Source organism: Phyllobates terribilis, unplaced genomic scaffold, assembly GCF_046119375.1.
Source record: "Phyllobates terribilis strain yellow unplaced genomic scaffold, ASM4611937v1 Scaffold_4__5_contigs__length_816908805, whole genome shotgun sequence".
NCBI lineage: Eukaryota > Metazoa > Chordata > Amphibia > Anura > Dendrobatidae > Phyllobates > Phyllobates terribilis.
Genome location: NW_027362764.1, coordinates 312,312,361 through 312,333,806, shown reverse-complemented (window position 1 = coordinate 312,333,806; position 21,446 = coordinate 312,312,361). Strand labels below are relative to the sequence as shown.

The window sequence follows — 21,446 nt, the reverse complement described above, 5'->3', positions numbered from 1 at the left end:
GAAGCAAAAATAAAAATAAGGACTATTCTTGTACTGTTGTCTATTTGTTTAATCTGCCTCCAAAAAATAAGAATAAGGCTCGGCTAACACTTATCTTGCGCTCTCCGCTGAGCACTTATGTTGCAGCTTCCATGTAAATTCACCAAAAAACGCAATTCAGACAAAAAACCCAGATGGAGCCACTCACTTATAAGGCTGATGGGAGTCCCTTTGGACTGGTCTCTGTTCCAGTGGCGGCCCATCATTTTAGGCTTTTTTTCAGCGCACAAGTGTGGATAACCACAATTCTGTGCTCGCCTAAAAAGACTCCAAAGTGTCTCCATCTGCCTCATTTTGGTGGGTGGTTCTGTTCTGAGTTTTGTTTGAATCACATTTTTGTGGAATTTACACAGAAACCCCGACATAAGTGTTCAGTCTATCCAGTCTTATTCTGGAAGCAATCAAAAATTATGTACCCCAAAATGTTACCAATAAAGCCCCTAATTTAACCCACACAAAACCAGCCCCCTCTCAGGTCCGTCATCTGTCATTGGAACTACAAGGGGTCCCACATTACTGGTAAAACAAAGACTCTGGAAAAGCAACAACTCCCACCCCCCTCAAATAAAATCCAGTGAATTCTAAACTCCCAAATCCAAATGTCCCCCTCCTTCTGTGTCCCACTGTGCCTAACCCACAGTAAGCGGCCACATGTATGGCATTATTGTAGCCATAAGAGCACTTAATTTACATGGTATGTGTCACCAGCAGAAATGTATGGTGGTGCTACAATATATAGGTTATATGGGGGCACTACACTTTATGGCGACACAATGTATGGGCACTAAACCGGCATATTAGCAATTCTCCAGAATAAAGCCTGGTGTGGATGATGCATAGTAGTCACTGCAGACGTAGATGTGTAATTCTATAATGGGGTCACTTTTGGGGTTTTTCTGCTGTTCTGGCACCTTTGGGGCTCTGCAAAGGTAGCCCACAAAGTATTCTACCAAAATCTATGCTCCAAAATAGCGCTCCTTCCTTCTCAGCCCTGACGTGTGGTCTAACAGTAATTTCTGATGACATATAGGGCATCATCGCGTTCGGGAGAAATAGTATATTTATAGAGTCCGTTTTCTCCTATTAGCCATTATAAAAATTACAAATTTGTGGATAAAACTAAATTTTCGTGAAAAAAATGAAAATCTTCAATATGACAACCTAATGTTATCAAATTCTGTGTAGTACCTGTGGGTTCAAAATGCTCACTATACCCCTGGATAAAATCCTTGAGGGGTGTAGTTTCCAAAATAGGGTAACTTGTCAGGATTTTCCACTGTTTAGGCACATCAGGGACTCTCCAAAGCGACAAGACATCCGCAGACCATTCCATCAAAGTCATTGTTCCAAACGTCACTCCTTCCTTTCCAAGCCCTGCCGTGCACCCAAACAATAGTTTTCTCCTGCATATGGGATATATTCATACTCAGGAACAATTGCACAACAAATTTTATCCTGTTACCCTTGTGGAAATAAGAAAAATTGGGGCTAAAAGTACATTTTTGTGGAAAAAAATGTGATTTCTTATTTTCACGGCTCTACATTATAAACTACTTGAAGAACCTGGCGGTTCAAGGAGCTCACCGCACATCTAGATAGCTTCCTTGAGGGGTCTAGTTTCCAAAATGGGGTCACTCGTAGGGGTTTTTCACTGTTTAGGCACATCGTGGGCTCTCCAAACGCAACATGGTTTCCACTCTCAATTCCAGCCAATTTTGCGTTAAAACAGTGCTCCTTACCTTCCGAGCTCTGCAGTGCACCCAAACAGTGGTTTTCCCCCACATATGGGTTATCGGCATGCTCAGGATAAATTGCACAACAAATTTTGTGGTTCATTTTTTCTCGTTACCATTCTGAAAAAAAATTAGGTCTAAAGTAAACAAACATTTTGTAAAAAAAGTAAAAAATTAATTTTTTCCTTCCACTTTGCTTCAGTTACTATGAAGCACGTTAAGGGTTAACAAACTTCTTGAATGTGGTTTTCAGCACCTTGAGGGGTGCAGTTTTTAGAATGGTGTCACTTTTGGTATTTTCTGTCATATAGACCCGTTAAAGTCACTTCAAATATGATGTGGCCTGTAAAAAAATGGTTTTCTAAATTTTACTAGTAGTTTAGGTATAAATTCGCGCTGACAGTAGTGAGGCGGATTCGAGAGGGAGGATTAAAAAATTGTTGCTTTATTGGACCATAGGTTAAGATTTTTTTTAAATAGTAGTACAATACAGAGGCTGTGTATTGGTATTTAGACAGCGTAAAAACAATATATAGAAAACAATAAATAGTCAAATACAGGTTAATATTATAAGTTAATAATACAGGCTATCAATACAGTTCAGTGCTCTTGGGGTTCTTTAGAGTACGATGATGCTTTTGGGTGGCTAGGTGGTGTGACTGCGCAGACCTAGTAAGAGAAACAAATAGAGGGGGTAGTTAGGTCTAGTAGGAGGGTAGTAGCGCAGTATTTGTGTTCTTAAGATTACCTGGTGAGATGCAAGGGCGTATCTCTTCAGGACAGATGGTTATAATCTGGTGGGTTCACTCTAGTGGTATCTAAAAATAGAGGATGGGTGGTTATAGTAAGGCAGATATGTGTTGAGAGGTAGGTGGAGTATTGAGTTACCTGTTATTGGATAGGAGATGGACACGTTGCCGGGGGCTGGCTGTGCAGGTATCCTTGAGGGCTGTTGTCCTTATAGATGAGGTTCCTATAGGGTTATCTGTGGAAGGACAGTGTATTAATCGACTGGTGTAAACTTAAGGTATTGAAGTTGAAGGGTACTTAAGAGTCACCAGGTTGGAGGATCCTTGTGGGGCTCCTCGGCTTGTGCTTAAGGACTAGAGGTCGATCTAATTGTTCAAGTGTCCATATTTGCCACGTGGCGAGGTCTGATAGAGCAAAGCCGGATCGGGAGTGTAGACAACGTTCTATGGAAAAGGGTGTGACAGTATAAGCAGGGATACTGATTGTGATGCTGTCAGATGGTGTCAGATGGTGGTCTGACGTATAGAACTACTCACCCTTTTTAGTGGAGCATATGGTTCAGATGGGGCTGTATAGCCAAGTAGGGATGATGTTGGCTTGGAGGGTGATTGCTGTCCTGATGGGTGCAGCAGAGGTCTCTGGCTGAGTTAGAGAGAAGTCAAGGTAACAGCCAAGTCCTGAGGAGACAAGTGTACTGGTGTGAGTAGAGGTACAGGTTATGATATCTGTCACGTATGGCCCGGTTTACTAGGTACTCACAGGATGTGAATAGGTCCTATTAGGGTCTGATAGAGCTTTACCGTCTTGTAGTTTGACAGTGGTGGCTGTCCTGGTGAGGTAGATGCAACAGGAGGCTCTGGCTGGAAGGGTGGTAGCACAGTGTAAGAGGTTACTTACAGTTAGAAGGTCTGCGTGTCCAGGGCCAAAACTACGTGATACTCACAGTCCAGGGGTTCAGTCTGGGTGTGCAGAGGTCCGGAGCGAGAGCGGAGTCCCGGCCGGTGACTGCCGCAGGCTCGCGTACTTCCGGGTTGGGAGGGGATGCGCTCCCTGCAGAGAGCGCGCGAGAGGTTCTGGATGACGCGGCGTCACGTGGTGCAAGGAGTGCACGAGGTACGGAGGCCTGAGAGCGCCTCCTTAGCTAGTTAGGGACAGATTCCAACGCGTTTCAACAGCTGCGGCTGTATTCATCAGGGATAGTCCTAGCTAGCTACGTGCTGTCTTTATATACCTTTGAAATGATGGGATAATTGAGGTCTGCCTGTCAGTCATTAAAGGCAAACATCTCAGTTTCGCAGTTCAGTCCCTTTGGTCTTAGAGTGTTTAATTTGAATATCCATTCGCTCTCCTTTTTAGACATACTCTTAATAAAATCTCCTTGTCTCCAGTGTCTATGTATTGTCTGTATGCCTGTCACTTTAACCCCTTTGATAGATCCATTATGCTTCTCCATAAAGTATTTGGATAATGGGTGGCCAGTGTACTTATGTTTAATGCTCCGTAGGTGTTCATTTATTCTGGTATTCATGGGTCGTTTTGTTCTTTCTACGTACATTTTTCCACATGGACATAGTAACCCGTAAATAACCCCTGTGGTGGTACAGGTTATGAAATCTGTAATGGGATATGACTCTTCCTTGTGGCTAACCATATTTTGTTTTTGTGTTAATATTGATTTGCACATTTTGCATTTTTTGCATGGGAAAAAGTCTTTTATCCTCTGCTGAAATGGGGTATATGGTTCATTTCTAGCTTTGTTATTTTTTACAGTGGGTGCTATAATTGACCCTAGATTGCGTGCTTTCCTGAATATGAATCTAGGTCTAGTGGTCACCTGGTCCCAGACAATACATAGATACTGGAGACAAGGAGATTTTATTAAGAGTATGTCTAAAAAGGAGAGCGAATGGATATTCAAATTAAACACTCTAAGACTAAAGGGACTGAACTGCAAAACGGAGTTGTTTGGGTTTAATGACTGACAAGCAGACCTCAATTATCCCATCATCTCAAAGGTATATAAAGACAGCACGTAGCTAGCTAGGACTATCCCTGATGAAGACAGCCGCAGCTGTTGAAACGCGTTGGAATCTGTCCCTAACTAGCTAAGGAGGCGCTCTCAGGCCTCCATACCTCGTGCACTCCTTGCACCACGTGACGCTGCATCATCCAGAACCTCTCGCGTGCTCTCTGCAGGGAGCGCGTCCCCTCCCAACCCGGAAGTACGTGAGCCTGCGGCAGTCACCGGCCGGGACTCCGCTCTTGCTCCGGACCTCTGCACACCCAGACTGAACCCCTGGACTGTATCACGTAGTTTTGGCCCTGGACACGCAGACCTACTAACTGTAAGTAACCTCTTACACTGTGCTACCACCCTTCCAGCCAGAGCCTCCTGTTGAATCTACCTCACCAGGACAGCCACCACTGTCAAACTACAAGACGGTAAAGCTCTATCAGACCCTAATAGGACCTATCCACATCCTGTGAGTACCTAGTAAACCGGGCCACACGTGACAGATATCATAACCTGTACCTCTACTCACACCAGTACACTTGTCTCCTCAGGACTTGGCTGTTACCTTGACTTCTCTCTAACTCAGCCAGAGACCTCTGCTGCACCCATCAGGACAGCAATCACCCTCCAAGCCAACATCATCCCTACTAGGCTATACAGCCCCATCTGAACCATATACAGTTATATGAAAAAGTTTGGGCACCCCTATTAATCTTAAGCTTAATGTTTTATAAAAATTGGTGTTTTTGCAACAGCTATTTCAGTTTGATATATGTAATAACTGTTGGACACCGTAATGTTTCTGCCTTGAAATGAGGTTTATTGTACTAACAGAAAATGTGCAATCTGCATTCAAACAAAATTTGACAGGTGCATAAGTATGGGCATCCTTATCATTTTCTGGTTTTAAATACTCCTACCTACTTTTTACTGACTTACTAAAGCACTTTTTTTGGTTTTGTAACCTCATTGAGCTTTGAACTTCAGAGCCAGGTGTATGCAATCATGAGAAAAGCTACTTAAAGTGGCCACTTGCAAGTTGTTCTCCTGTTTGAATCTCCTCTGAAGAGTGGCATCATGGGCTCTTCAAAACAACTGTCAAATGATCTGAAAACTAAGATTATTCAACATAGTTGTTCAGGGGAAGGATACAAAAAGCTGTCTCAGAGATTTAACTTGTCAGTTTCCACTGTGAGGAACATAGTAAGGTAATGGAAGAACACAGGGACAGTTTTTGTTAAGGCCAGAAGTGGCAGGCCAAGAAAAACATCAGAAAGGCAGAGAAGAAGAATGGTGAGATCAGTCAAGGACAATCCTCAGACCACCTCCAGAGAGCTGCAGCATCAACTTGCTGCAGATGGTGTCACTGTGCATCGGTCCACTATACAACGCCCTTTGCACAAGGAGAAGCTGTATGGGAGAGTGATGCGAAAGAAGCCGTTTCTGCAAGCACGCCACAAACCGAGTCGGCTGAGGTATGCAAAAGCACATTTGGAGAAGCCAATTTATTTTTGGAAGAAGGTCCTGTGGACTGATGAAACCAAGATTGAGTTGTTTGGTCATACAAAAAGGCGTTATGCATGGCGGCAAAAAAACACAGTATTCCAAGAAAAACACTTGCTACCCACAGTAAAATTTGGTGGAGGTTCCATCCTGCTTTGGTGCTGTGTGGCCAATGCCGGCACCGGGAATCTTGTTAAAGTTGAGGGATGCATGGATTCCACTCAGTATCAGCAGATTCTTGACAATAATGTTCAAGAATCAGTGATAACACAGGGGATGGATCTTTCAGCAAGACAATGATCCAAAACACAGCTCCAAATCTACTCAGGCATTCATGCAGAGGAACAATTACAATGTTCTGGAATGGCCATCCCAGTCCCGAGACCTGAATATCATTGAACATCTGTGGGATCATTTGAAGAGGGCTGTCCATGCTCGGCGACCATCAAACTTAACTGAACTGGAATTGTTTTGTAAAGAGGAATGGTCAAAAATACCTTCATCCAGGATCTAGGAACTCATTAAAAGCTACAGGAAGCGACTAGAGGCTGTTATTTTTGCAAAAGGAGGATCTACTAAATATTAATGTCACTTTTCTGGTGAGGTGTCCATACTTATGCACCTGTCAAATTTTGTTTGAATGCAGATTGCACATTTTCTGTTAGTACAATAAACCTCATTTCAAGGCAGAAACATTACTGTGTCCAACAGTTATTACATATATCAAACTGAAATAGCTGTTGCAAAAACACCAATTTTTATAAAACAATAAGCTTAAGATTAATAGGGGTGCCCAAACTTTTTCATATAACTGTACGTCCACTAAAAAGGGTGAGTAGTTCTATACGTCAGACCACCATCTGACAGCATCACAATCAGTATCCCTGCTTATACTGTCACACCCTTTTCCATAGAGCGTTGTCTACACTCCCGATCCGGCTTTGCTCTATCAGACCTCGCCACGTGGCAAATATGGACACTTGAACAATTAGATCGACCTCTAGTCCTTAAGCACAAGCCGAGGAGCCCCACAAGGATCCTCCAACCTGGTGACTCTTAAGTACCCTTCAACTTCAATACCTTAAGTTTACACCAGTCGATTAATACACTGTCCTTCCACAGAAAACCCTATAGGAACCTCATCTATAAGGACAACAGCCCTCAAGGACACCTGCACAGCCAGCCCCCGGCAACGTGTCCATCTCCTATCCAATAACAGGTAACTCAATACTCCACCTACCTCTCAACACATATCTGCCTTACTATAACCACCCATCCTCTATTTTTAGATACCACTAGAGTGAACCAACCAGATTATAACCATCTGTCCTGAAGAGATACGCCCTTGCATCTCACCAGGTAATCTTAAGAACACAAATACTGCGCTACTACCCTCCTACTAGACCTAACTACCCCCTCTATTTGTTTCTCTTACTAGGTCTGCGCAGTCACACCACCTAGCCACCCAAAAGCATCATCGTACTCTAAAGAACCCCAAGAGCACCGAACTGTATTGATAGCCTGTATTATTAACTTATAATATTAACCTGTATTTGACTATTTATTGTTTTTTATATATTGTTTTAACGCTGTCTAAATACCAATACACAGCCTCTGTATTGTACTACTATTTAAAAAAAATCTTTTAACCTATGGTCCAATAAAGCAACAATTTATTAATCCTCCCTCTCAAATCCGCCTCACTACTGTCAGCGCGAATTTATACCTAAACTACTAGTATACTTACACTTAAGGACATCAAGTAGTTCCCTGTCCAAAATTCGCAGCTACTGTTAGTGAAGAGCCCTTAGCGCCTTCTTTTCCCAAACTTTTCTAAATTTTGTTGGAAAAATTAGAAAATGCTGGTCAACATTTATCCCTTAACTTCCTAACAAAAATAAATTGTTTAAGAAATTCTGCTGATGTAAAGTGGACATGTGGGAAATGTTATTAATTTAACTATTTTGTGTGCCATAACTCTCTGATTTAACGTCATAAGAATTCGAAGCTTGAAAATTGCAAAAGTTTCAAACTTTTTGCCAAATTTCATTTTTTTTCCCCAAGTCCTATTGAAGAAATTTTACCACTATCATGAAGCACAATATGTCCCGAAAAAACTGCCTCAGAATCAGTGGGATCTGTTGAAGTGTTCCAGAGTTATTACCTCAAATTGTCACTGGTCAGAATTGTAAAATTAGGATTGGTCAGTGAAGGCACAGTGATCTGCCATAAGAGCATACAGATGAATATATAAGCAGAGCACCAGATAGAGCCCACCACACAGGCCGCCTCGGAGCACATGCATATCATTATCTCCTAACAAAGTAAAGATTACACAAGAACCACAGGACGGATTTCATCAATCAATTTATAATTTTAATCAGTGTAATGTCGCCCACCTGACAGTGTATATAGTTTACTGAGCACAATCCTGATGACAGGTGCGCTTTAAGGAAATAATTGGCTCCATCCTCAAGGGGTTAAATAGGTTTCACGGACATGTGCGACTCCCAAAACCCAGAGTGGAGGGAGAGGTCCACCCCACTATCAATCCTATAGATTTCTCCAAAAATAAAATCACATATCAGGTTTTCCTAAATCTGACCTGGTCAAATAGCTTGACAAAGTCCACAGTTACTTTTATTTTGCATTGGCTGTGGCTGTGATTACAATGCACTTCAGTGGGTGTCCTGGGGGACACATAATGGCCCTTGTATCGGAATCCCCTCACTGTCTCACATTACAGAAAATAAAAATAGACTTTGTTAGCTGCATTAACCACAGCAATAAAAATAAATGAAAAAATATGTAGGCCAAAATGATTTCAATAAAAATGTAAGCTCAACGCATAAAAAAACAAGCCTCACACCGCTCCATTGATGGAAAAAGTACTCACATTGCCGGTCATTTTTGCCAAATAATTAATGCCGTAACAACCCTCCTTTCCCCCAAAAAAAATGGTCAGGGAAAGGCTTTTTTTTCCTCACCATTTTACCACTGTTGGATTTTTTTTTTATTTGTTTATCTTTACTTAGCGAAGACAAAAAAGAAAATTACCTCTCACAAGCGGTGCAACACCCAGCAAGAGAGGACTCTTCAAGACCTAATTTCAACCAATACACCAGACAGAGTATCGAATGTATGGGTTGGGGGGCACTTGGGTAACAGTCGTGAAAAAAATAAGCTATCACTTATTTAATATGATGTGTAGTAGAGGAGCTAGATCAGGGGTTTCAAACTCAGCTGGGTAAATGGGCTGCACATACAAAGATAATGAATATGAAGGGCTGCGTTCTTTGCAGGAGAAGATTACGTTTTCAGTGATACCATTTAGTTTTCAATATGACTTTCTAACCATTTTTTTCCCGCATGTTTTTTATCCTTTTTAAAGGTGTTTTTCATGTGTGTTATGGTGCAGGTCTTCTCTTTTACTTCAATTTTTACATAAAACAGCATTTTTAATGGCCAAATATTATTCTATGATTTTCAAATTCTTTATTTTACATTTAAAAAATAAAATGTTCTCCTTTTTTTACCTTATGGTCCTCATAGAAAGGTTCATACAGTCCCTTCCGAGGTCTGTGCAATCCTGGGTTGCCCAGGGAGGTCCCCGTAATGCCGATGACTAGGTGGGGTTGGTAGAAAGGTACCAGGCGGTTGAGAGTTCCTTGGGGAAACAAGGAATCGTAGCATCTCCATACTGGGGTTCCCAAAAGGGGGCGGACACTCAAAAGACGGGAGCTAGAGCCACATATGGGGGGGCGTCCTAGAGCTCAGGAGGGGTCTGAGTTGCTGCCAAAGGTCCTACCCCATCGCATAGTATGTTTTAGATGTCACACCCCAGGTCACATAGCTGCCCGTTGCCCCATGACTAACGAGCCAATGAACTGCAGCACAGAACGGCGCTGTTTGTACTTTGCATATCCAGCCTGCAGTGCTGTTCCTCAACCAGGCGAGGGACCGCAGGCATGCCTCGTATCACTAAATTGAGTGCAAGTGACTGCTCTCTTACTCGGCGAGTTTGGTAACCCTACTGAGGGCCCAGTTCCTCAGTGGCTTGTTCTGGGAAAAAAGGTTGGCATCCGTTGTATTCATGGGAACGCTAAGGACTACCCTGTGGCCCGAGTGGTCATAGACACAAACTGTGGCGTCGAGTCCCATGAGGTGGGCGTAGTCAAGGACCTATTGCACCCTGTTATAATGGGGCGGAACTTGTTTTGGGACTCGTGGGAGAAAGGGAGGAAGCCAGCTTGTCCGGACAAAAAACAGGTGTCACGCAAGGTGTGGGAAAGACTTAATGCAACATAAAGGGAAGAGGGAAAGGGAGCCCAGACTCTAGGGAAAGGGGGAAGTGGAGACCTCCTAGGCTGATCTAATATCACCGTCTCTACTAACATCCCTATATTGGTTGTTCACCAATCGCCGCACGCGTACATCGCCCTGACTGTCCTTGGCGTTTTGGCCCTGGCAAAGGAAGGGAGGGGATGAGCTCTACTCAATACCCACTGAACACTAAAAACAAGGGAGAACAAACAAGGGAAAATCGCTTAGCTTTAGTCGACTCCAGACAAATGCGCACACGTCCTCTAGCACCAGAGAGGAGCCCTGCAATTCACACAACAAAAGTCTACCACCCCAAACAGATGGCTTAGTGGAAAGGTTTAATAAAACCTTGAAGGCCATGTTAAAGAAGGTCGTAGAGAAATACGGCCTGGACTGGGACGGTCTACTGACGTACCTTCTGTTCTCCATTAGAGAGGTCCCATAGGCCTCTACTGGGTTCTCCCCATTTGAGCTGTTATATAGTCGACACCTCCGCGGACTTCTGGACGTAGCAAAGGAGACCTGGGAGGCGGAGTCTACACCCTACAGGAGTGTAACCGAACATGTGGCTCAGATGCAAGAGAGGATTGCAGAGGTGATGCCCATTGTGAACACCTCCTCAAAGCACAAGAGGCACAGTCGAGGGTGTACAATAGATCAGCAAGGGTGAGACACTTCAACCCTGGGGATCGAGTACTAGTGATGTTACCTAAGGTGGACAGCAAGTTCCTGGCCAAGTGGCAGGGCCCCTATGAAGTGGTTGAAAAGCTTGGCGACGTCAACTATAGGGTCCACCAATCTGTGAGAAGGAAGTCCTACCAGGTGTACCACGTCAATCTCATTAAGCCATGGTGAGGCAGGGAGCCTGTGAAAGCTCCATGTTTGAAGACGAAGACTGAAACCGACGTGGAGGAAGTCAAGGTTGCAGAGTCGCTGTCACATGCCCAGAAGCAACAATGCCGAGAGTTGCTGAAGCAGAACAGGGACCTGTTTTCGGATCTAGTGGGCTGTACTCAGGTCATAGACCATGAGGTACTTATGGAGTCTCATGTCCGAGTGAATAGGAAGCCATACTGGATTCCTGAAGCCCGCCGAGAGGTAATCTCGAAGTAGGTGAAGCACAAGCTGAATCTGGGGGTCATCAAAGAGTCCAAGAGTGGCTGGTCCAGTCCCATAGTCTTCGTGCCGAAACCAGATGGAGAATGGCGGTTCTGCAATGACTATAGGAAACTGAATGAGGTGTCTAAGTTTGATTCGTACCCAATGACCAGGGTAGCTGAACTAATTGAGAGACTAGGGCCGGCCAGGTACATTACCACCCTTGACCTCACAAAAGGGTATTGGCAGATCCCTATGTCCCAAGAGGCCAAAGATAAGTCGGCCTTTCCAATGCCAGATGGGTGTTTCCAATACACCAGAATGCAGTTTGGGTTGCAAAGAGCACTAGCTACCTTCCAGAGAGCCATGGACCAGATCCTAGCTCCCCACAAGAAGTATGCAGCAGCCTACCTGGATGATATATTCTTCAATATTGCCATCACCCCTGATCTGACAAACATCTGTTTCATTTGAAGGTATGTTCCAATGTGCAATGCTCTGCATATTCATTGATCTTTATTCAAAACAGTTTATGCCACCTTTCTCCTAATTACCCCCTCCTGTGTTTGTGAATCCTCTCCTTGCGGCTCCCCCCTCCTACTTACACATGGCCTATTCCATGTGCATTGAAAGCTTTAGAAATTGAGAGATACAGGTCTGTCAATGACCATGGTCTGTCTCCATGAGTATGTCTCTTGAGTAACCAGCAGAAATATGCCAGAAATGGGCTAGAAGTGACCAGAAGGTACGAGTAACTACCTATTAAATGTATTTACCATATTTTTCGGACCATAAGACGCATCTAAGGTTTTTGAGGAGGAAAATAGGGAAAAAAATGTAAGCAAAAAATGTGATCATGATGCCCTTTATGGGGGAGGAGGTCTGCTGCTGACACTGGTATTGGGGTAATGTCCCCCAATTCTATTAATATCCTCCATCCTGGTATGTATGACCCCTCCTTCCTGGTATACAGGGCCCCCATCCCATCCCGATATACATGGCCCTCATCCCCATCCTGGTATGCATGGTACCCCTTGATCTCCCATCCTGGTATGCATGGCACTCCTTTTATCCCCCATCCTGGTATGCATGGCACCCCTTGATGCCCCTTTGTGGTATGCATGGCATCCCTTGATCCCTCATCCTGGTATACATGGCACCCCTTGATCCCCCATCCTGGTATGCATGGCACCCCTTGATACCCCATCCTGGTATGCATGGCACCCCTTGATACCCCATCCTGGTATGCATGGCACCCCTTGATACCCCATCCTGGTATACATAGCACCCCTTGATACCCCATCCTGGTATACATAGCACCCCTTGATACCCCATCCTGGTATGTATGGCACCCTTTATCCCTCATCCTGGTATGCATGGCACCCCTTGATACCCCATCCTGGTATACATGGCACCCCTTGATCCCCCATCCTGGTATGCATGGCACCCCTTGATCACCCATGCTATTATGCATGGCACCCATTGAGCCCCCCATCACGCTGCCCACAAAAAATAAACATACTTCCCCCTCCTCTCTCCTCCAGCGCTGTCCCGCTCTGCTGCTGACACTCTCAATGTGTGAGCCATGCATGGCGTCCCTGACATGCACCCTCGCATAGTGTGAGATTCTGTGCCGGAATAGTCATTGCTTCCCAAGCCCGGACTCTGTGCGTGGGGAGCAGTGACCATTCAGTGTCTTCAATAGCCGACACACTGTAGCCGCAGCGCGGCTCCTGCTGCCGCTCTGCGGTCAGTGTGCCTGCTATTAAAGACCATGAATATTCACTACAACCCATGGGAATATTCATGAGCTTTAATAGCGGGCAGACAGACCACAGAGCGGCAGCAGGAGCCGCGCTGCGGTACAGGGTGCCGGCTATTAAGGAAAATTAATATTCATTGCTCTCCACGCCCATGGGTGTGGGGAGCAGGGAATATTCAGTCTCTTTGGTAGCGGGCAGAGAGTAGGCTGCTGCAGGCGGCTGCTGCCTCCTGTGCCCCGCTCATCCCCCACACCTCCTACCACACAGAGCCATGCAGTATATACAGGTATATAGTCTTCGGACTATAAGACGCACCCCCCATTTTCCTCCAAAATTTTTACGGAAAAAGTGTGTTTGATAGTCTGAAAAATACAGTAGCTTCTCTACACAGTGTTCCAAATTATTATGCAAATAATATTTTCTCAGATTTTCCCAAATTACCTATATGAATTGCAGTCATTGTAATTTTCCAGTCAAATAACTATTAGAGTACAATTGAAAGGTTTTTGTACAAACTGCCTATGATAACAGTATATTTAAAAAAAAATAAAAAACTCAAACTGCACTCAAAATGCATGTTCCAAATTATTATGCACAGCAGAGTTTTCAACCTTTTCATTTTAATAAAGAACAAAAAAATGGTCATTTTTGCAATTATAAGCATTAGCAGGTTATTACAAACTGAAATCAAACCGTTTTCACCTCAAAACTTTATTCTAGGTGATGTTACATTTGCACATAGGACCCCTTGTTCGAAAGGAGCTTCTGAACTCTCTCGTCCATTGAATTTGTCTGGTTTTGGATGGTTTCTGCTTTAATTGTTTTGCATGAGGACAGAATACCCTCCCAGAGCTGTTGCTTAGATGTGAACTGCCTCCAGCCATCATAGACACTCCTTTTGATGATGCTCCAGAGGTTCTCAATGGGGTTGAGGTCAGGGGAGACCAGGGGTCCTATGTGCAAATGTAACATCACCTAGAATAAAGTTTTGAGCTGAGAACTGTTTGATTTCAGTTTGTAATAACCTGCTAATGCTTATGATTTCAAAAATGACCATTTTTTTTCTCTTTATTAAAATGAAAAGGTTGAAAACTCTGCTGTGCATAATAATTTGGAACATGCATTTTGAGTGCAGTTTCAGTGTTTTATTTTTTTTTAAATATACTGTTATCATAGGCAGTTTGTACAAAAACCTTTCAATTGTACTCTAATAGTTATTTGACTGGAAAATTACAATGACTGCAATTCATATAGGTAATTTGGGAAAATCTGAGAAAATATTATTTGCATAATAATTTGGAACACAGTGTATTCTCCCTTACACTTTCATTATGCTTACATATGCCCTTACAGTTTTTGCTCCACTAATCCTCACTCTTCTTCGATATCCCCAAGCCCCAGCACCCGCAAACCAAATAAGCATCTCTCCTTCCCTCTTACCTCCCCACCTGACCTCATCTGCGGACTTGCTCCTCAACTTCAGACCTATCCTACTCAAACATAAAACAAGCCGGCCACTCTTCTCCCACCTGCTCTCCCTCTCTCGGCTTCTCACTGCTGGCGACATATTTCCTAATCCTGGACCCCCACAACTTACACCCTCCACTAACTCCCCCTCCTACAGCTCTAAACCAAATACAAACTATCACAATGTCTCCTATGTTAAACCTGTGCTCTTGGCGCCCACCCCCCAGCTCCCTCCCTCTGGGGCACTCTGCAACGCCCACTTTGTCTGCAATAAGCTACATGTTATTCACAACCTCTTTATCTCTCGTAATCTCTCCTTCCTGGGCATCACCGAAACATGGCTGACACCCTCCGACACTGCCTCCCCGGCTGCGCTGTGTTACAGTGGCTTGCACTTCACCCACACTCCTCGCCCAGGTAACAGACATGGTGAAGGAGTGGTAGTATAGATAGATTGTGGTCAAATTCGGGCGCCAGGAACTGGATAAAGATGACTGGAAGGATATTTAAAAGAAAACGAACCTCTTTATTCGACAATGTTATGCCCACAACGCGTTTCTGCAGCGATCTGCTGCCTTCATCAGGTGGATTTACCCTGATGTTGCAGTAGTGTGTCTATCAGCCATATCCTCCTTCTCCTCTCGCTTCCTCAAACTCAATGTGGACAAATCTGAACTCATCTTTACTGCATCTCGCCTATCTTCCCCATCTGATCCATCTATCACAATAAATTACATCACCCTTTCCCCTGTACCAGAAATCAGCTGCCTCGACGTAACCCACGACTCTGCTCTGTCCTTCAAACCACACATCCAAACTCTCATCACCTCCTGTCGCCCCCAATTCAAAAATATTTTCAGAATTCGTCTTTTCCTCAACCCTCAATCTACTAAACTGCTTGTGCATGCCCTCATCATCTCCTGCCTCGACTACTGCAACATCCTCCTCTGTGGCCGACCTGCTAAGACTCTCGCACCTCTCCAGTCTGTCCTTAACTCTGCTGCCCGAGTTCTCTCCTCACTACTCCTTTGCTACCCCCCTTTGCAAATCTCTTCACTGGCTCCCAATTGCCCAGCGTATCCAGTTCAAACTAGTAACACTGACCTACAAAGTCATCCATAACCTTTCTCCTCCATACCATCTCTGAACTAATCTCCCGATATATTCCCGCACGTAATCTCCAGTCCTCCCAAGACCACCTCCTCTCCTCCACACTTATTCGTTCCTCACCCAATCGCCTCCAAGACTTCTCCTGAATATCTCTCATCCTCTGGAATTATGAGCCTCAACACGTCCGATTATGCGCCACATTCGGATCCTTCAGACGGAACTTGAAAACCCATCTCTTAAAGAAAGCTTACAACCTGCAATGACCATGCTGCCGCATCTCCACCAGAGCTGCAGCAACCTCCCAACCTACTGTCTCATTCTCCATTATCCTGTAGCATGTAAGCCTGCAAGGACAGGGTCCTCTTTCCTTTGTACCAGTCTATCATTGTTAGTTCATTTACTGTAAGTGATATCTGCATTTTGTATGTAACCCCTTCTTATGCACAGCAACATGGAATCAATGGTGCTATGTAAATGAATAATATTAAAAATAATAATAAATATAGTGATCTACAGCCAGGATTGGGGTAGCCATCTGAGCAAAGTCCAGGCAATATTCAATGCTCTATAGAAGGCAGGGTTTCCTTCAACCCGAAGAAATGTACCATGGGCATGGAGGAGGCCAGATATTTGGGCTATGTCGTAGGTAGAGGTGTGATAAAGCCCCAAATAAATAAAATTGACGTGATCTGGGGTTGGCCACAAAAAAAGAAGGTCAGAGCGTTCCTGGGCATCATGGGCTACTACTGCCAGTCCATCCCTAACTTCGCCATGAGAGCCACCCCTTTGACAGACCTCCTTAAAGGGGACAAAATCGGCTATGGCTAAGTGGTCTCCAGAAACCGAGACGGCCTTCCAGAAACTCAAGCAAGTCCTGTGTAAAACAGCCGGTGTTGGTGGCACCGGATTTCTCGAAGGAGTTTGTGGTCCAGACGGACGCTGGACACCCAAAGATACTACCTTTTAGACAGTTCAGGCTGGTGTCAAACCATGCCCCACTAAGGTGGATGAGCGAGAAAAAGGGGAACAACACTCGAGTGACCAGGTGGTTCCTAGCTCTTCAGGAGTTCAGCTTCCATGTAGAACATAGGCCTGGGAAACTGCATGGCAATCCTGACGCATTTGTTGAGGGTCCACTGGTTGCAAGCGGAATGTGCCAAGCCCCCGGCTTTGGGCAGAAGGTGGGGTATGTAAGATGGCCGCCGGTCAGGTACTTGAGGGGAGATATTCATCACCCAGGGTGGTAGCTTCAGTAATGTAAAACTGGGAAAGCATGCTCCAGCACGTTTAGTGCTGAGAGGGTTAATAGTGCGTATCAGGGCAGGTTTAAACGAAGAGTTATAAGAGACGGGAGGGATTGGCTGCTCACATATCCCCACCCCAGGGCGTGTGTATAAAAATGGAGAGAGTGTCTCATTCAGGGTCTGTGGCTGGAGGTGTGGAGACCTCCAGTGTATCTGTGCTAAAAGACACTAACTGTGAGAGGTCGAACCAGCAGTACTATATGGACTGTTAATTTTCCGGTTCTGTTACCTTGTGCTCGACAAGGCTGTGTTTTGTTTACTGTGAAAGTGCGGTTTATGCCTTGGACATTTTAAAGAGACAGTATCCTGTGCCTACCTCTAACGAGGGTGAGTGAGTACAAAACCCTACACCGAGTGTCCTTCCCTTCATGAACTCTAAACCGGTGGGTGTACCCTGAGGTGAACTCACACAGTTTCTAGAGCTTAATTCTATACCTGGCCTTCTTAATGGGCAGGTATTGCTGAAACTTGAGCCTCCCCATGAAAAGTATTAGGGACTCATCCGTGCTGATGTCCTTTTATGGAGAATACCCTTCAGCAAACTTATTGCTGAAGTGATCAATGACCAGACGAACTTTGAAAAAGACAATCAAAGTTGGGGTCAGCTCGGAGAGTACATTGGTCATTATCACTGTAATGCCAAAAATTTTTGCATTGCCTCAAATCGTTTACAGGGCATTGCCATGCGGAACAGTTGGCGTGTTATACAAAATGTCAACACTCCAAAATTGCCGAAGTTCTGGCTTGTTCACTAACCCCATGTGAAGGACCAGGCCCCAAAACATCATCATTTCTACTGCTTCTACAGGGGTCCAGTTATAAAATGAGGAATGGCAGTTTTGTGCTAAAAATTGCTGGGAGTACAAATTTGTTTGGGCTAGTATAAGGTTTACAAAATCCTCAGAGAAAGAGACTTTGAAAAAGTCTATTTCTGTGAGGTTGGTGATGTCAAATTTGATTCATGATAGCGCCACAAAATCAGGAATCAGTGGCTCATAATCTTCAGGGGGTGAGGTCCATATGGAGTCAGTAACGGTGGGCGCTGGTTCATTTTCTGTCCTGGGGTGTCTCAGTATCACTTGAGGGAGAGGAGGAGGAGGAAAAAAAGTAAGGATCCTCTCCCTCACTATCAGTGTCAGAGGCAAGGAAGGTGTATGACCCCTCCGCTGAATACAGCGACTGGGGCGAGCGGGACATTTTTTCACGTATGCGGCATTTGTGTGTGCACCAAATTTTATTCAGGTGTGAGTGAATGTTTGGTGTAAACATTTTTATTTAGAAGAAAAAAAAAAGAAGAAGAAAAGAATCTAGAAAGAAAGATAAAAATAAAAAAGCAACAACTGGAGGTTGATCACTGATGTGCATCAGTGATCAGCGCATGACAGCTGGAAGACGTACACGGGGATGCGATTCCCTTTTTCCGCGTTGACATTAACCCTAATTAAGTTCAGTAAAAAATATTGTTGTAGACAATGATTACTACAGTATATTTTTACTGTCCCTAATATAATGCTATCAACGTATCAAATTATTTTTTACTCAGTATTTTGTGTAAAAAAAGAATCAACCAGGGGCCGGTGAGTGACGTTAGTCAGGGATCAACGCTCGATGGCTGTAGGACGCATGCACGTATGTGGTGCAAAAAAGGGATAACAAAAAAAAAAGTAGACAGGAAAAAAAAAAAGTCCTTGCCAAAAGTGAGCATGGACGCTAATCAGTGGTGTGGTCTGATCAGCGGCTCTACGGCTGTAGGCCGCACACGCGGTGGGGGAAGAAAAAATGAAGTCATAGACAACAGCGAGCAGAAGTACGTAACACCGATTTGCGTCACTGATCAGTGCTCATATTATGCGAAAGACAGAAAAGAATTAAATGGTGAGGAGCACCCCTGAAAATTCATAAAAAATATATATATATAAATTTTATTTATTGAGAAAATAGACAAACAGTTAAAAACATAAAAAAACATGCAGAACACGCCAAGATCAAAAGATTCATCTGATTAAATATACCAATTTACAAGCCCCAATATTTGCAACAATAATAATGAATGTAGGTGCTAATTTTGCACAGTTACAGCCACAGCATCACAGATGATCCACACAGGTGGGTGAAATCACATTAAGAGTGTAGGGAGAATAAGTCCCAATGTGTGTATTAATAAAGTTTTCCACTACTTTTACATTGATGCCCTATCCATAGCATGTGGCATCAACGTCTGATCGTCCGGGTTCCCGCACCCAGCACCACCACCCTTCAGCTGTTATCAGTGCCGGCAGCGGCGCAAGTACTTACTTGCAGTGCTTGGCTGTCTAGTTGTAGAGGCCGCCGTGGGGTACTACACATCCGCTTGGTGCAGGCCAGGCTGTGCACACAGAAGACGTCGCCTGCTGCCAGAGAGTACAGAGGAGGAGGGAGGAGCGGGGATAACCCGACCTCAAGAGCGAATGTGTGAGTGCTTTCTGTGCTCCCCTTCCACACGGCCAGAAGTGTAGGAATAGCTTGCTGCCCTGAGAGACTGCCTGTGCCTCTTGCCCAGCTGCATTCATTATTTGGCAGTTTCTGGAACTTACATCACTCCTAACTTCTTTTTTTTTGGCGCCAAAATATGCCATCTTGTAAAACTATTAGAAGAGACACTGCTGCACTGTCATCTGTGGACCCCCTTCTCCCTCTCACTGTCAGCACAGAAGATTGAAAGCAGAGAAACTAGAAGCAGATCCTGAATAACTTGGTGAGAGCTCTGAGATTCACAGATTAAATCTCCTCAATTCATCTGCTTTAGCCACACATCTACCACCTAGACAACCTTGAGTGATAATACCTGAAGACGATACTGTTAAAGGGACATACAAGGAGTTTCCTCCTACATAAGGCTACTCGATCTGCACAGCCTTGTTTGGCAACCACATCCCTGCATTACAGGGGATTGTAATAATAATGGAACGCTAATCATCTTTTCATCATTATGATTATATTGTTTTCACATTCAGCTAATTCACCCATAACCCTCTGCTGACATCTGGTGGTGACTTTATGAATATACAAGACTCGTTATAAAACAAATACATCAAGTGTGCTAACACAATCTACTGTTCATATCGGAATATAGAAGACCCTAAAATTATACAGTGGAATACTGTAACATAAGAGGCCTTTACGGCTCCCAACTACAATAGACGTCCAAAGGTGACTCCCACAACAGCCTGATATCAATGTATACTATTTAATATCAGTCTTAGCCTTACTGCATGTGAACTGGACATGATGGAGTGAGAATAAGCCACCAATACCCTTTTGTGGCATCCCGGTACCCGTTCTACTGCTGCTAAATGAGACAGTAGTCGTGTGGCAGTAGATTTGATCCATTGTGGGTACGGAGTTAGTGGATATAATACTTTGCATTGTAAATTGTACTTTCCTGCCATCTACTGGCCAATGTGTGTATATGAAAATTAAGTGATTATTCTCCTTACAACAAGCTGCAATAGAAACGGCTGGGAGGAGCCATCCAGCTCAGGGCATAAACTTACTGAGCACTGGTACAAACCAAGCTGCCTAAGGAAGATATATGAGAGACTATTCTCTCAGAGAAGAGTTTCATGCCAGCCAATGCTTGGGGGGGACATTTTTTTCCTCACAATCTCCTTCACAAAAACAGTGAAGCCTCTTCCAGTCAGGAGAGAGAATTCTGTACATGGACTCTCCTGCACGCTGGTCATCCTGTTTTGCTTCTAGCCAGGACCAGATCCACGTGGCTGCCACGCCACTGACTTTGTGTAAACCTACCCCCTCCGATAGGGAACGGTGGGCTAAAAACTGTGACTCTATCCACACTTTAGTGTGTTTCCACAGAGAGCCAATCTGTGAAGGTCCCTCCATCAGTGTAATATTTCTTGGACTGCGCATAGCATTTCCTCTACTAGAAAGTGAAGAGAACTCTGCTCCAGCCGCCCTGAGAGGCCATAACCTCGCTTGTCTCATGAGGAGAGAACCATTACTTTCATAAGCACAATATACTGTGAACTTTGCCTGTAATAGAGACTGTACCCCGTTACCTCCTTCAGTAAAATTGTTATGTTTACAAGTTCACGTGCGTGTCTGGCTGCTTGAGATTGCACAAACATCACGGACAATTCAAAACCTGCACCCAGACACCACCGCTACAGGAGTGCCCCTAAGGGGTTCTATACCATCGACAAGTGCCACCTCCTGCTTTTGAAATTGTAGTGGACACTAGGGAAGTTTTAAGGGGTCCAGCGACCCACTTCAGCTACTATGACATCATTATCTGCTGCCAGTGAGACTACATACCCCAGCTGGACCTTCTGCAACATCTGGC

General features: G+C 44.3%; 1 protein-coding gene and 1 long non-coding RNA gene across 5 annotated transcripts in view; both read right to left on the bottom strand.

Annotated features, from left to right (window-relative positions):
• Window positions 1-21,446, bottom strand: part of MTRR (5-methyltetrahydrofolate-homocysteine methyltransferase reductase) — a 432,636-nt gene that overhangs the window by 307,639 nt on the left and 103,551 nt on the right. The gene's annotated exons all lie outside the window — the stretch shown is intronic.
• On the bottom strand, window positions 2,217-3,137 carry LOC141265377 (uncharacterized). The gene is made up of 5 exons (XR_012320083.1): window positions 3,059-3,137; window positions 2,831-2,965; window positions 2,661-2,757; window positions 2,521-2,590; window positions 2,217-2,441 (listed from the first exon to the last, which is right to left on the bottom strand). It is a non-coding gene; the product is annotated as an uncharacterized lncRNA (long non-coding RNA).